At 38.4% G+C, this 14995-nt stretch overlaps 1 long non-coding RNA gene across 1 annotated transcript; it reads left to right on the forward strand.

The window, feature by feature from the left end:
• Positions 1-682: 682 nt before the first annotated feature.
• On the forward strand, positions 683-8307 carry LOC143274293 (uncharacterized). The gene is made up of 3 exons (XR_013052860.1): positions 683-1367; positions 4862-5075; positions 6290-8307. It is a non-coding gene; the product is annotated as an uncharacterized LOC143274293 (long non-coding RNA).
• Positions 8308-14995: the final 6688 nt, after the last annotated feature.

Below are 14995 nucleotides of genomic sequence, written 5' to 3' on the forward strand. Positions count from 1 at the left end.
TGTATATAGAGGAATGAAGTAGAAACGTCTGTGATTTCTAGTGTGACGTGTGGCTGCCATTCCTCACAGCTCAGTTTAACACAGCTAGCAGCAGCTTGATTATAATTTACACACACACACACACACACACACACACACACACACACACACACACACACACACACAGCAGGCTGAAAATGCCCCTGATCTTTGAGATGCAGCTGCCGATGGATTTTATGACTGAAGTGAAGCAAGTCTAAGAAGTGGGGAGGTCTGACGAGCATTGCAGCCCCGGTTTGGTGTCAGCTTTTGAACCAGCAAGATATGAGTCATGATTTTACAAAGAAGCCTCAAGCCTATGTTTTTGCAGGGACAGCATGTAGCTCATTGGCTGACTGAGACCTGAAATAGGTTTTGAAGTTAGAAGTAATGGTGTGATAGCTACAGAAACCATCTGCTGGAAGGCTGTGGTGATGTGGGTCTCTGCCTTGGATCTTTAAAGATTTGAGGCTCATCCTTGTATAAAAGATAGCTGAAGGATCCATAGCAATGGATGCATTCTCCAAAAGAGGGAGAATGGGTATTTAAGGATAGGGGTTGTTGGCTGTGACAGTGCACTAGTAGGCCGAGGTTTAACACTATAATCTTGAAGCCAGTCTGGGCTGGATAGTCAGATATTGTGTTGAAAACACTAGACTGTGGGCAAAAGTTCTAGTCTTGTGAGAAATCTGTGTCTTGAAAGGAGGATGAAAAGGGCTGAAAAGTCACAAGAGGAAGGGAAAAGAATGAGAAAACACTTTCATTTTGGCATGCATAGATCACTTCAAGATGAGTAAGGTAAAAGCTATAAGATTTGCAAAAAGAAGGAAGCTTCAATGCAGTCCTAGAAGTCAGCAGTGGAAATCGGTGGCTATGGAGGTTGCGCTATCACAGAGGGGCAGCTGAATCAGACTGTGTTTAAAAATAAAGGACCAGTAAAGAGTCAAGGGCATTGGTCCATGCTACTCAACTAGGGGCATTTGAAAACATTTTGGTGTCAAAAATTTTTTGAGTGGAAACAAAATCATCCTGTGTTGGTTTTGCATTTTGTCCAAAGAATGTCATACTGCTCTGCTAATGATGTAAAAGGAACATTCTAGTTCCCTGACTCCTTTAGTTGGTCTTGCTGCAAGATTGGCAGGCTGCATTTCAGGGAATTATATGAAATCTGATCTCTTTTTAGAGTTAGAATTTAGCCATCACTGAAGTACAGAGAGGACGCCATGGAGAAATAGAATTAAATGTAAGTTCCCTGTGCCAATCATGGATGAGAGAACTGCTTCATACTGCTGGTCAGTGTCTGGACTAGTCCCTAGCTCTTCCCACTACTCAGAGACCCTCCCCATATGGTGAGTGCTTAACAATAAGTGTTGATTGTGGTGTGAATGTGATCATGTGTCAGCAACCATTTCATAGTCCATGCTTTTCCTGAACTCTATGCGGGCCTTTCCTGCTGGCATTGGATATAACGTTTTCAACCAGAAAAGCTGACTACTAATACAGTCACTGTGTATACTGCAAAGAAAAAAAAAGAAGACTTCAGGAATTTCATGATTTTGGCCCTTCTCAAATTTGCCACTTTTTTTGGATGCTTTGAGACATAGATGCAGACAGTTTTCAGATGGGTTGAGTTTAGATGAGGCTGCCATGCTGAGTGTGACTCAAAGCAGATGATTCATTCTCCCCAGCTCCTCTGTTACATTTTACTGACTTATAATTTATGTATAATCTCATTCTGAATGGACTCAATGTACTGTACAAGCTCTTGTCAGGGTAGAAGTTACAATCAGGTGAGCAAACAGAATGGAACAGCAACCACCTAACAACAGGTAAGGTACACATGGATAGAAGGGCAGAGTGGATTCTCTCTGTAACTGGGCATTGATCATTAATTCTTGTTTGTGCTCTGTGCTTCCTAGTGGTCAAAACAAAGCTGAAATAGTTTTTTTAAATGTCATTTTATTGTTAGGTTAAAAAAATTCACTAATTTCCCCCCTTAGGGACCAAAATCTACTGAGAATTTGTTCTGTAGATTCTAATCTCAGTGACTTGGAGGGGCAGATGACAGTTTAGGGACAGTGTTGAGTAGTGGTCTCCAGAACCCCTTCTGAGCTGCTCTCTATAAATCTGGAAGTGTTGAACTGAATCTCCGGGAAGAGGTTTTCATGTGAGCATGGGAGACAGTGATTATCATGTAGCTAACTGCTTCCTTTAGATGTGATTTTTTTTAATTATAAAGGAATCTATGTGAATCAATTAAAAACAAAGTTATGCTAAAATAAAACTGACTTCAAGTTATACACTATGTATGCTTGATGTTTTGTTTGAGGGGCTGGAGAGATAGCGCAGTGGTTTAAAGTACTTGGTGCTCTAGCAGAGGACCAGGGTTTGATTCTCAGTACTCATGTGGCTCGAAATCATCTGTAACTCCAGTTCCAAGGACTCTCTTCTGATTTCCCCAAGGACCAAGAATGTACATGAATCAGACATCCACACAGACATAATATTCATACATATAAAATAAAATAAATCCAAAAATCATTCTGTTTTGATACATTGCCCACAATGAAAAAGTACAGTATAAACATCTGAATATGAATATATGCACCATGCAGATGTGTAAACATCAAAATACTTATCATCCATGTGTAGCTTATGGCTTTATGGCTTGTTCTCTGCTTAATGGTAAATTATGCCCATTTCTCTGTGGAAATTATTCTGACTAGTAAAAATTACAGGAATAACTCATAATTCAATTGTATCTCAGTTGCTGGAAAATTTGTAGATTTATTATCTTAAAGATACTTTCATTTTACTATTGTTATATATATCTTCATAACATATTTGCTTTTTAATTTAATGCTTTGGAATCTTTAGTTTTTTTCTTATTAGCTCTTTTCAATTGTGATTTTGTTCTTTGCTTTTTGCCTGTAATGTTCTTCTCTCAGATTCAGAGTACAAAGGAAAAGTTTAACTGGAATGGTGATGGTGTCTTAAAGTTACCATTTTTAATAAGGAAAACACAATAGTCCCCTTCAGACTTTCAATAGTGCAGAAGGATATGAATGAAAGGACAAAATACTGACTCTTGGTCTATTTTTTTTTGTCACTCTGCTTGAATTTGTAGTCCTCTGCAAAATTCTATGGGCGTGTTTCTGAATTTTCTTCTAGTCCCTTTAGAGTTTCATCATGAGCACTTGAATACTATCCATTTGGATTATTTATTTAGGTTATTTGGGTATGTTCTGAGAACCTTTCACCCCTACCAAAGTTTATAAGCAAAACTGTGTGTCTCTGTTTCTTTGTGTTTTCCTTTATTACATTTTGTCAAAATATTGATAATGGGCATGCATTGGCTTTATGCAGTGCTTATGAAATAGCATTATACAGTTGCCAGTGGTCCAAATAGCTTGTAGATTGTTATTTTGTATGATGAACCTCCTTTAAAGATTTTAAAATCATCTTGCAATCTTTTCCATTTTAGTGAATTATTTTGAATATCCCTGATTTTCTTTCTTTCCCATTTTCCTTAGCTTCTGTGTTGTTATTCTGACATATTTTAAATAAAATCTTGAAGATTGCTTTTATAGACAAATTTGGCCATATATCTTGTCTCTGTCTTGATTTTCACTCCCATTTTCTAAAGCATTGCTTCTTGAGATGCATTTTTGACACTGTGAAAAATATTGACATGAAAACTATCTCACAAGAGTTGTGTTGGTTTTAGAAAATTCATTTCTCATTCTTTTTATACAATAGATTCATAGGTGTAAATGAGAGCTGATCATTACAAAGGAGATATATCTTTTAAAAGTACAACCCTTATGCTTTTGTTCTCACCTCTGTTATAATTGTAATAAGTTCTGATTTGAATGTTAGGCTCATTTCATTTTGCTCTGTTATTTCCTTATTTGCTCTTTTTATGCCCCATTCTTTTCTTTCTATTCAGACCATTTTTCATATTGCAAAATTTAAAGTGATTGTGAAATTTTACATCATGTTTTACATTCATGGCCACACTTCTATCCTTAAAATTTTTACTTATTTATCAAAATGTAGTACACATGAAATTTACTAAAGTAAGGTTTCACTGTGTTGCCTTGGCTGGCCCTGAACTCCTGAACTCAGTCACTTTCTTGCCTCAGCCTTCCATGTAGCTAGCATTGAGGCTCGTACACAAGTGCCCACTTGGATGTTTCAGAATCATTTGTTTTCTGCTTTAGATTAAAAAAAAAAAAGTTAGCTTTCACCCTTCACGTGTATGCCCGGTGTCTTCAGGAGATCAGAAGAGGACTTCCCCCTCTAGAACTGGAGTGACAGTTATTAGTTACCATGTAGGTGCTAAGAAGCAAATGCAGGTTCTCTGGAAGAGCAGCCAGTAAGTACTCTTAACCTCTGAGCCACCTTTCCAGCCTCCATTTTTGATTTTCATATTAAATATTAATTCTGTGATAAAAGCATACTTTCAATGCCTGTTTTTCAAGGTTATAGATGTCACATTGTTCTTCTCAGTGTGCTGACACTTACAACTTTCTGTTTCCTTTACCTCTGGTGATGGCGTGGCTTAATATAACATGCTTAATCCCTCAACTTTCCCTCACAATTCTGTGGTTGCTTTTTTTGTAGCTTCGTGGTATTTTGCACTGCAAAGGAATCATCTGATGCCAACTGGATTTGGTTTCTAGAGGGTTGCTTTTTAGGTGGCTTTGTTTATTCCTGTAAGCCGGTTATCTTAACACTTGCTTTTCTTTTCAATCATTTACAGAGGACATCTTTTAACTTTAGAGTCCATTCATGGTTGTTGCTTATTTATTTGACTCTAGTCTTCTGTTTGTTTCCCCAGTGATCTTTGGGATCCGTCTACCTCCTCAATGTCCTCTGCTACACCCGGAGCTACGTCACTTTTACCCTTTGCCTTTATTGTCACTCACAGTCACATCTGCACAAACACAGCTGCAGTAGATAGGAGGCTGTGCCCTGCACCTGATCAAATCCATTCATAGTACATTTCTGCTTGAGTGACCCTGGTGGCCTTTCGACAGAGCAAAGCCTCTAAGGTGGGTTTACCCCTGACCTTTTCAAACTGTAGGAAGGGAGCCAATGATGAGTCATACAATCTATTTAAGAGATGTGTGTGTGTGTGTGTGTGTGTGTGTGTGTGTGTGTATGAAATATTCTCAGGTAATATAAATAAGCATAAACCAAAAGATTCTATAAAGTTACCTCTGTTACTGAAGGAAAATACTCTAATACATGTATTTTATTTTATTCTTTCTTGTTTTAAACATTATGCTTTTAAAGATGCTGGAGAGATTATTTCTTGGCCATGTGAGTAGTGTGATGAGTGCAGAACGCAGGTGTCTCCTGGTCACAGCAATTTTATTTCCTTTGATGTAGTGAGATATTTAGATACAGTCATTCTATTTTAATATTTTGTGAGAAACCCCTTTCATAATGACTGCATGAGTTTGTATCTCCACTGATGAAGCCAGTACCATCCGTCTCCTCCCCACACCCTTGCCAGCACCTCCGACCTGACCTCCCTTCCTTTCTGTAACAGCAAGTCAAATGGGCAGAGGTTATCAGCACTGTGATTTTAATTTGCAAATCCCTGATGACTGGTCCTATTGAGTTGTTTTTTTTTTTCACATTTGAATGCCTTCTGTTGATAAACGTCTGTTTAGCTCCATTTCTCCCCTTTTGCACAGTGCTAGGTTTCTTGTTTTTTTCAACGCAATTTTTTTTTCTTGTATAGAGAGTAGCCAAAGCCCTCTCCTGTCTCTGCAGGCACTGGGCTTGAACATGGTACACAAACTACATGCAAAATATCCATATGCATAAGAAACTGTCATTTCACCATAAACAGAAAGATTTATTAGGATATCTATATCTATATATGTGTGTGTGTATGTATATATCCTATATGTAGGATATTTGTATATCAATATTGACTAAATATTTTAGTATGTGTTCTTTCCCCCTGCAATCTGAGATAATCTAGTCTACTAGACAACCAGGACTTGGCTGATTGGTTCTACTCTGCTTGCTTTCTGATGTCTTTTCTTTGTGTTTTTTGTATATATATATATTTTTTGTTTTGCTTTTTACTCAAACTTGTTAAATTTTAATCTTACTCTTTTATCTTTAAACCTCAATTTCTTCAGTCCTACTTTCTTTTATCATGTGTCCTTTCTAAGGACTCTACACAATTTTCAAAAGTTTCTTTTGTTTTTAATCATAATTTGTTTTCCATGTTTATTTATTCTTTCAGGTCTCAGGAGGTTGCTTTGTCCCCAGCAGGCTTGTGAACTGCTTTCTCCGCACCTGGCAACTGTAGGTTTTCAGATCTCTAGCCACAGGACCACATGATATGCAAAACATGCCACCCAAATCAGTTATGTAATGGGTCTCTGCTGGTGTAAGATGAACACGTGTGCTTTTCAGTCTGTTTCTTTGATGTTCATTTATCATAGAAACAATAATTTATCAGTATTGAAGAATTTTAGCTGATTCACAAATTTGGTGGACCATTGATAGAGAACATTCTCTAGTTGAAAGAGAGAAACTGTGTCTTTCTAAATTGGAGCACAGAAATGATGTGTATTTCAAAGTCACTTGTGTCCTCACATCTTGGATAACAGGCTCATTTTTTTTAAATGAAATAAAGTGTGAATGAAGGCAATGCTTGATTCTAAAATGAGCTCCATTGTTCTTGTAGTTAGTTATAATTCCCTCACAGACAAAGGCAATGACCTTAGTTTTTACCATATAAATGTGCTCTCTATCTTTCATAAGTTTATGCTTATTATATAATGAAATTAAAATCTGGGAACCCTACCTTAAAGTAAAACTCACACATTGACTGTTCTTACTTGTGAGATGATACAGGGGTTCACGTCTGGTTATCAGGCAGAAAATCGTATTGACAGTCTGTTTCAGGATTCGTTGTTAGATCTGGCTTGTGAGTGCTTCTCTCAACCACATTGAACAGTGGCTGATCAGGGATGCAAGAAAGAGTTTTATTTTATAAAATTGATTTTTTAGTTATATATCCTCCCTCCTCAACTGAAAGGCTTTCAGCTTTCAGCAATCTCCGGTAAAGAAGGAACTTGTATTATGAAGCCACAAAAATGGATGAAATCCCCTTCATGCCTTTATTTTCTTGAATTTCCAAAGCACTGAAACATTGGGAATTTTGGAATATCTAAAAATAAGAAGAGAATTTTATTGTCATATATTAATTTTGTTTACATGGGCAACCGCAGGCTAATCATTAGCAGATAATGACTGGTTATGTGGGGATTTTCCAGTTTATATTTCCTTATTACCGCTCATTTCAATGCACAGGCTATGATACCCTAGGGTTGTGTAGTTTTCAATAGATATTTATATTTATATCATCGCTCCCAATCTTAGCACAGATTAAAGCCTGCCAAAATATTTTTCTAGCTGTTGTCATTTGTTATTGAGGCTTCCATTCAGAGCTATCTCTAAGAGACAAACATAAGCTTTGAGTCACTGAGTGACTTAAGTCAAAATGAATTTGATAGCTTTTAGGGCAGTGGCTCTAGGGGAAAAAGGCAGCTTTCCCCTAGCTAAATTAAAGCATAGGGCACAAAGTCAAGCGCTATAATCAAGAATATTTCATCCTGTCTTCAATATGACATACATATTTAAAAGAAATATATGTTGTCTGTTTCCTCAAAAGACAATCTTAAATAAAAAATTGTCAACTCTTTTCTTTTTTAGTAATCTCTCATAATAGTCACTGCCATTGTCATGTCACCCTAAATGTTTTGGACTTATGTCCTGTCTGCCATGATATGTATGTGATAATACAGTGTCAGCCATGAAGATGGCAAAGACATTAAGCTTTAGAAGGAAATAGTTTTACATTTTAGCATTCCCAAATGAGGATATGAAAACAAAATTTAAATGCTTAATATTAGTGATCCTTAGAAACATAAGAGGTTTTATTTTACATTTATTATTATGCAAGTTTTGAGGAAACTATGCTTGTTTTTCATCCACCTTATAGAGAAAGGTCTGAAAAGAGTATGTGGAAAGCCGTCTTATGGGGTTCAGTTTCCTATGAAATTGACACCCTGACACAGCTACCAGCAATGGACCATCATCAGATTAGTGTCTGGAGAGCATAAAGACTGGTGTTCTAGTAAATAGGTTTTATATAAAAAGGAATTGAGTTTGGCAAATCAAATTATGCAGATTGAGATTTATCAATTAATGTCTTTCAGAATTGGCCCAGGAGTATAGTTTTAGAGAACTATAGCTTTTTAGTTTTTCCAGACAGGGTTTCTCTGTGTAGCTTTGCGCCTTTCCTTGGGACTCACTTGGTAGTCCAGGCTGGCCTCGAACTCACAGAGATCCGCCTGGCTCTGCCTCCCGAGTGCTGGGATTAAAGGCATGCACCACCACCGCCCGGCTTTTTGAGAACTATAGCTTTTGATGTCTGTTGAAATTTGGTAAAATATTTGGTTACTACTATTTTCACTAGTCTGAATTCTCAAGGCTATAGGATCTTGGATATGAGAAAAAAATGAAGTTTCATGAATACTCTAAAGATTAAAACATTTTTATTTCTTTTGTTGCCATATCCAGACTGAAAATGTTATCAAGAACACAATCAGGGCCATATGGTTCTTTCTTGGAGTTACTTAGATGAAAAAAATCTTACGCACATTGGGTTATAGGTTGTATCATTACTGATTCAAGGAATTTGCTTGTACCAGTTGGCATGGACTAAGAAAAGCATTATAAAACTGCTATGTCATTGGGAGAGTTAAAGGGTTTCATATTTCACTGCATTTGGGAAATATGAGTTCATATAAGAAGTTGGTCAAGGCATCAGTTGATTTTCGTCTATACTTGGGACAATGGTATTTGTTGAAAGTCTACATGAAATAGAGAATGACTAATCAGAAAGAAATGTGAAAGATACAGAGGAAGAGACAATCATTTAATTATTACATCACAGTTCATAAATGGAGCAAAGTTTCCCAAACAGTATTTCCCCTAAGTAAAGACACAATGGCATAGTGATTAGCAGCTTTAGAAAGCAACAAGAATTTTATTTATTGGTGTTCTTGAAGCTGTGAGATAGACTTAGGATATACTCATTATTAATGTCCTTTTTAGAAAAGCAGGACCTAGAAAAAAGACAATTGACATTGTGGAAACTCAGGACATCCTTAGCAGTAGAACTAGGTGTTGGGTGTCACATCCCTTTCTGGACTCTCTCAGATTGTGAGTGAGAGAATTCTACAGGTTTAGATTATTCTCATCTCAAGGACCTTGGCAAAGTCCTAACCAATTCTAAGTTTTGTTTGCTGGGCCATAAAGAGAAGGGAAGCGAGGTACTATAGTAAGAGTTTTTTCTGAGGTACTTCCAGTCAAAAGGTAGACTATTCTGTCAGGTTTATGTTAAAAGTTGACAATTAGAAGGAGTCTAGTCAGAAAATTAAAGTTAGTATACAGTGCTTCATCTCGAATCTCAGAGGCTCAGAACAACTTGGCTTCCTCCTCTGAAACTGGAGTTGTAATATGACTTTAGCTTTAATGCCACACCCCCCTCCTTTAGATAGAATAAACCCGAATGATACAGTAACCACTGCTCTGACTTTTTTCTACGACAGCTATTTTAATACTATGGAAGTTCATGTATCTGGAATCATTTGGCATGCATTCTCTGTGTAAAGTCTTCTGTATTAATTTTCCAAGGCGAATACAATAGCATGCCATGTGCAGGGAGCTCAAACAATGGCAGTTTATTTTTTTCACAGTTCTTGAATATGGAAGTCCAAGACCAAGGCACTGCCAGGTCTGGATTCTCCTGCAGCTCCCTGCTTGGTTTGCAGATGGCCAGCTTTTCACTATGTACTCAGATGATGCTTCCTGGGATATATGTTGATATTCATTTTTTTTAAGATAGAGGATATTGGGTCAAGGACAACCCTTATGATCCTATTTTATTCTACAATTTTTTTTAAAGGGGTGTATCTTCAGTTATGGATATTCTGAAGGACTTGGGATTAGACATTCATAAAATTTGGGGGAATAGACACAATTTTATCTATGATAGTTTTTTAGTGATCAAAATATTTTTAAAAAAACTTTTTATTGATTCTTTGTGGATTTCACATCATGCATACTGATCCCATTCATCTCCCTGTCCCTTCATATCTACCCTCTGCCTTTGTAACTTCCCCTCAAAAATAAAATAAAATAAAATTTAAAAGAAAAACAAACAAACAAACAAACAAAAAATGAACAAAAAACCAAAACCAAAAAACCAAACAGAAAACAAAACACAAAAATCAAGCAAAAAAGAATCTCTTCATGGAAGCTGTAGTGTGACCAGTGAGTCACACAGTACACCCTTTCATCTACACATCTTTACTTGTGAATGTTCATTGCAATGGGTCATTGGTCTGGTTTGAGGCCTCTGGCTTCTATTACCCTATCAATACTGGGCCCTCACTGGGACTCCTTTTAGATATCCTGTTATTGCCTTTTGTCATGGAGATCCTGAAACTTTGGATCTGCAGTTCTGGCCCCTTCACATGCTCTAGCAATTCTTGGATGAGGTGAATGTTGGGGTGGATTAACTCATAGCCCTGGTCCTGGGCCTGGGTGGTAGCTGAATTGGTAGCCTGCTGGGCTTTGGCTTTCCCTCATTGACACCACCAGGGCTAGCTCACCCAATTCAGCAGGCAGCAAGGAGCAGGGCCAGTTCTTCTGCTCATGTGCCCTCAGGGCCTGCTCATGGGCACCCACGCCACCAGGGCCAGTTCTATTGTTTTGCCCAGGCAAGGTTCAGGGGGCCTGCTCTCCCGAGTGCTGTAGTTGGTGAGGGGCAAGGTCAGCTCTCCCACTCTCATGATCTCAGGGCCAGCTCTCCTACTCTGTGCAGGTGACAAGGGGCCAGGAATGGGGAGGGCATCTCTCCCTCACCTATGTTACCCTATGGCAGACGAGGGGTGGGGTCAGATCTCCTATGCATGTCCACAGGGACAAATTACCTACTCTCCACTGCCCCACTGTTGGCTTTATAGTTTGTTCTTTTTATTGCCTACCAATATTTCATTATATATATTTTTTTCAGGAAGAAACATGAAACGTACACATCATATATGTATCTATCTATCCATATATGTCTACATATACATACACACATATATATATGCATACACACAAATATATATATATATATATATATATATATATATATATATATATATATAGTGAAATACTAGTAGGCAATAAAAAGAACAAACTATATATACATACACACACAATCACAGCTTTTCCATTCTACTAACAGACACCTTGGATGTTTCTGGGTATGTTATCATGCACAAAGAGATTTGATTATTACTGTGCTAATCTTTTTGCCAAGATGTGCTTTCTTTTATCCTGGATAAGTGTCTAGACATGAAACAGCTCATTGGAGATATTTGCTTAATTTCATAAGAAACTTCCCCAAATTTCTCAATGTGGTTGTTAATACTATCTGTTCCAATATTCTCTATTCCCATGTCAGTTTACAAGAAGTGCCGCTGCTCCAAATTCTCAGTGTCATTCAGCACAGTAGGTCTTTATCATGTTGCTCCCCACTGTGGGTATCTCCTTGTGGTTTTAATTTGCATTCTTCCCAGTGACTCAGTGTAGCTGGAGAGTTTCTCTCCAGGCCCCGCCAAGGCCCCTCAGTCCCTCAGCCCACTTATAAAATAAACACACAGATACTTATATTATTTAAACTGTTTGGCCTAATGACTCAGGCTTCTTGCAATCTCGTTCTTATATCTTAAATTAAGCCATATCCATTAGTCTGTAAGTTGCTATGTGGCTCATGGCTTACTGGTACTTTGCATCTCGCTTTTCATGGCGGTGATTGGTCTCTCTCCTCAGCCTTCCACCTCCCAGAATTCTCCTCCTCCTTGTCCCACCTACACTATCTTTCCTGCCTGGCTACTGGTCAGGAAAAATTTATTTATCAATCAATCATAGCAACATGTACGCACAGCATGCAGGACATCTCACAGCAACTCATAGTGGAGGATGCCTCTGTACTAGACTCCAGGATGCACTTTGGTAAGCAGTGTTCTCAGTGTGCCCTTCGTCTGATTCCTCACTTTCTGTGTTGTACTGATGTTTGTGATCTCCCCCATGAGTCCATGTGTAACATGAACAAAGGCCGGTATAAATTATCCCAGGGTCTAGCCTGAAATTGAGAGAAAGAAGGTCTAAGTGTGTATATTACCTCACCATTTCTGCTTTTTGGGTACTCCTTCAAACAACAAACACATGAGAAGAGGCAGACGTGTCATTAAAATCGGCCTAGATAGCAACTGGAGAGGCAATTGGGAAACTATGACGTTAGATTTCTATCATACAGTATGATCCAATATGAATTCCAGATGGGTTTAAAAAATAATTTTAATCAAACACACATTCATTTTGTAAAGTCAAATATTTCTTAGAAGTTTGTAATGGAAACGTTAGTCCTTTATGTCACTACAGGCATCCACGTTTGAGAAACTGGACTGTGCTTGTTTTTAATTTGTGGCTGACTTCTTGTCCTCAGTTTTAGATATCATCTGTTGGCTTTCTGTGGTGGTAGACAAAGCTCTTTTCACTTCTTCTAAGCCCACCTCTCCTCAGTATTGTGATTCAGAATCTTGCTCAGGTTAAATCAATGTTTAAATTATTAGAGTGTCCAAACACCATTCAGCCAACAGACACTAATAATACAATACTTCCTTTTGTAATTCCCCATTCAGTAAATTGATTAGCTCAGTTTTCTTTAATTTTTGATGAGCCTATCATCTGATATTGCAGGTAGATATCAAAGCCAGAAATTGGCAAAGAGCATGCTGAGTGCTAGGGCCCACTTGCTTAGAGTTGGGGCCTTGGAGGCTGACAGACTTGAGACAGAATCTCAAATATATTCTAACAATGTGACCTTGGCAAAACTATTTAACTTTCTAATACATTTCAAACTCTTCATATGAAAAATGAGACACAGAGTTTCTGAAATACTTATTATGTGCTAGGCATAACATATAATTTCACTTAATCCTCATTTCAAAACTTATTTTATACTTTTTTTAAAGAGAAAAAATAGAAATTAAGAAGGACCAGCTTACTTAATCAATGCTTCACAGCTAATCCTGTTGAGCAAAACTAGGATTTAAAACAAAGCAACCAGGAATGGATTTATAACTATATCATAAGATCAGATTGATGTTTGCATAAGATGCTACATACAAAGTGCTCTTCATAGCAGCTGAAATGGAGTGATACTGGTCAGTATTAATTTTACCTAGTAGTTTTCTTTTTGCTAACAAGGCAAGTATGATTTGAATTTTTTTTTTTTTTCAAGACAGGGTTTCTCTGTGTAGCTTTGTGCCTTTCCTGGAACTCACTTGGTAACCCAGGCTGGCCTTGAACTCACAGAGATCCGCCTGGCTCTGCCTCCCGAGTGCTGGGATTAAAGGTGTGCGCCACCACCGCCCGGCCATGATTTGAATTTTTTTTTTTAAGTAAATTTATTTTACAACATCATTTAGTTCAACATAATAGCCACAGATTCCCCTGTTCTCCCACTCTCGCCCCCCTCCCCCTCCCCCCACCTCACCCCCCATTCCCACCTCCTCCAGATCAAGGTCTCCCCCGAGGACTGGGATCGACCTGGTAGACTCAGTCCAGCCAGGTCCAGTCCCCGCCTCCCAGACCGAGCCAAGCGTCCCTGCATAGGTCCCAGGATTCAAACAGCCAACTCATGCAACTAGCCCAGGACCCGGCACCAACGCACAGCTGCCTCCCAAACAGATCAAGCCAAATGACTGTCTCACCCGTTCAGGGGGCCTGATCCAGTTGGGGGCCCCTCAGCCTTTGGTTCATAGATCCTGTGCTTCCATTCATTTGGTTATTTGTCCCTGTGCTTTATCGAACCTTGGCTTCAACAATTCTCGCTCATATAAACCCTCTTCTTTCTCACTAATTAGACTCCCAGTGCTCCACCAGGGGCCCAGCCGTGGATGTCTGCATCTAGATTCCTCAGACCTTCCTTGGATGGGGTTTATGGCACAACTAACAGGGTGTCTGGCCATCCCATCACCAGAGTAGGTCAGTTCCTGCCGTCTCTCGACCATTGCCAGCAGTCTTTTGTGGGGGTATCTTTGTGGATCTCCGTGGGCCTCCCTAGCTCTCTGCTTCCTCCCCTTCTCATATGGTCTTCATTTACCATGGTCTCCTATTCCTTGTTCTCCCTCTCTTTTCTTGATCCAGCTAGGATCTCCCACTCTCTTTCCCTCGACCGTTGCCCTTCATTGTTCCCACTCATGACCAGGCTGTTCATGTAGATCTCATCCATTTCTCCGTGTCTTTTTTGGGGTCTCGTTTTCCAGGTAGCCTCACTGGTGATGTGAGTAGCAGTCCAGTCATCCTTGTTCCACATCTAGCATCTTCCTATGAGTGAGTACATACCATGGTTTGAATTTTTAAGCTCAATTCTCATTTAGTTTCATTTGCTTTTTCAGAAATATGAGCATTTTCTGATTTAAGAAACCATACATATTAAAAATAAATAATACAAGCAAACTCTCATGGTTAATGTTTGTGGCAAACACAGGCAAGGACAAATGGAAAGATATAAAGTAATCTGGGGAGACTTAGAACAGGCTTAATAAACAATTTCTATATTGAATTGTAAAATAAAAGCAAAAAGAATGTAGCTGTATAGTTAATGGGTAAAGGAACAAGTGGGAAATTTCCAAGCATGAGATACAAGTAAGGCCAAAAATTATCTACAAATTTAAAATATTTTTTTGTTCTATTTAAAAGTTCAAACCTAAAGTAGTACTTGCTTTGCTCTTCATTCTAAGTAGGGTACAGAGCTAGGATCACCTGAGGGCTGTTATTCACATGGCTGGAGCCTAAATAAGGAAAACTTAAA

This window comes from Peromyscus maniculatus, chromosome 7 (assembly GCF_049852395.1).
Source record: "Peromyscus maniculatus bairdii isolate BWxNUB_F1_BW_parent chromosome 7, HU_Pman_BW_mat_3.1, whole genome shotgun sequence".
NCBI lineage: Eukaryota > Metazoa > Chordata > Mammalia > Rodentia > Cricetidae > Peromyscus > Peromyscus maniculatus.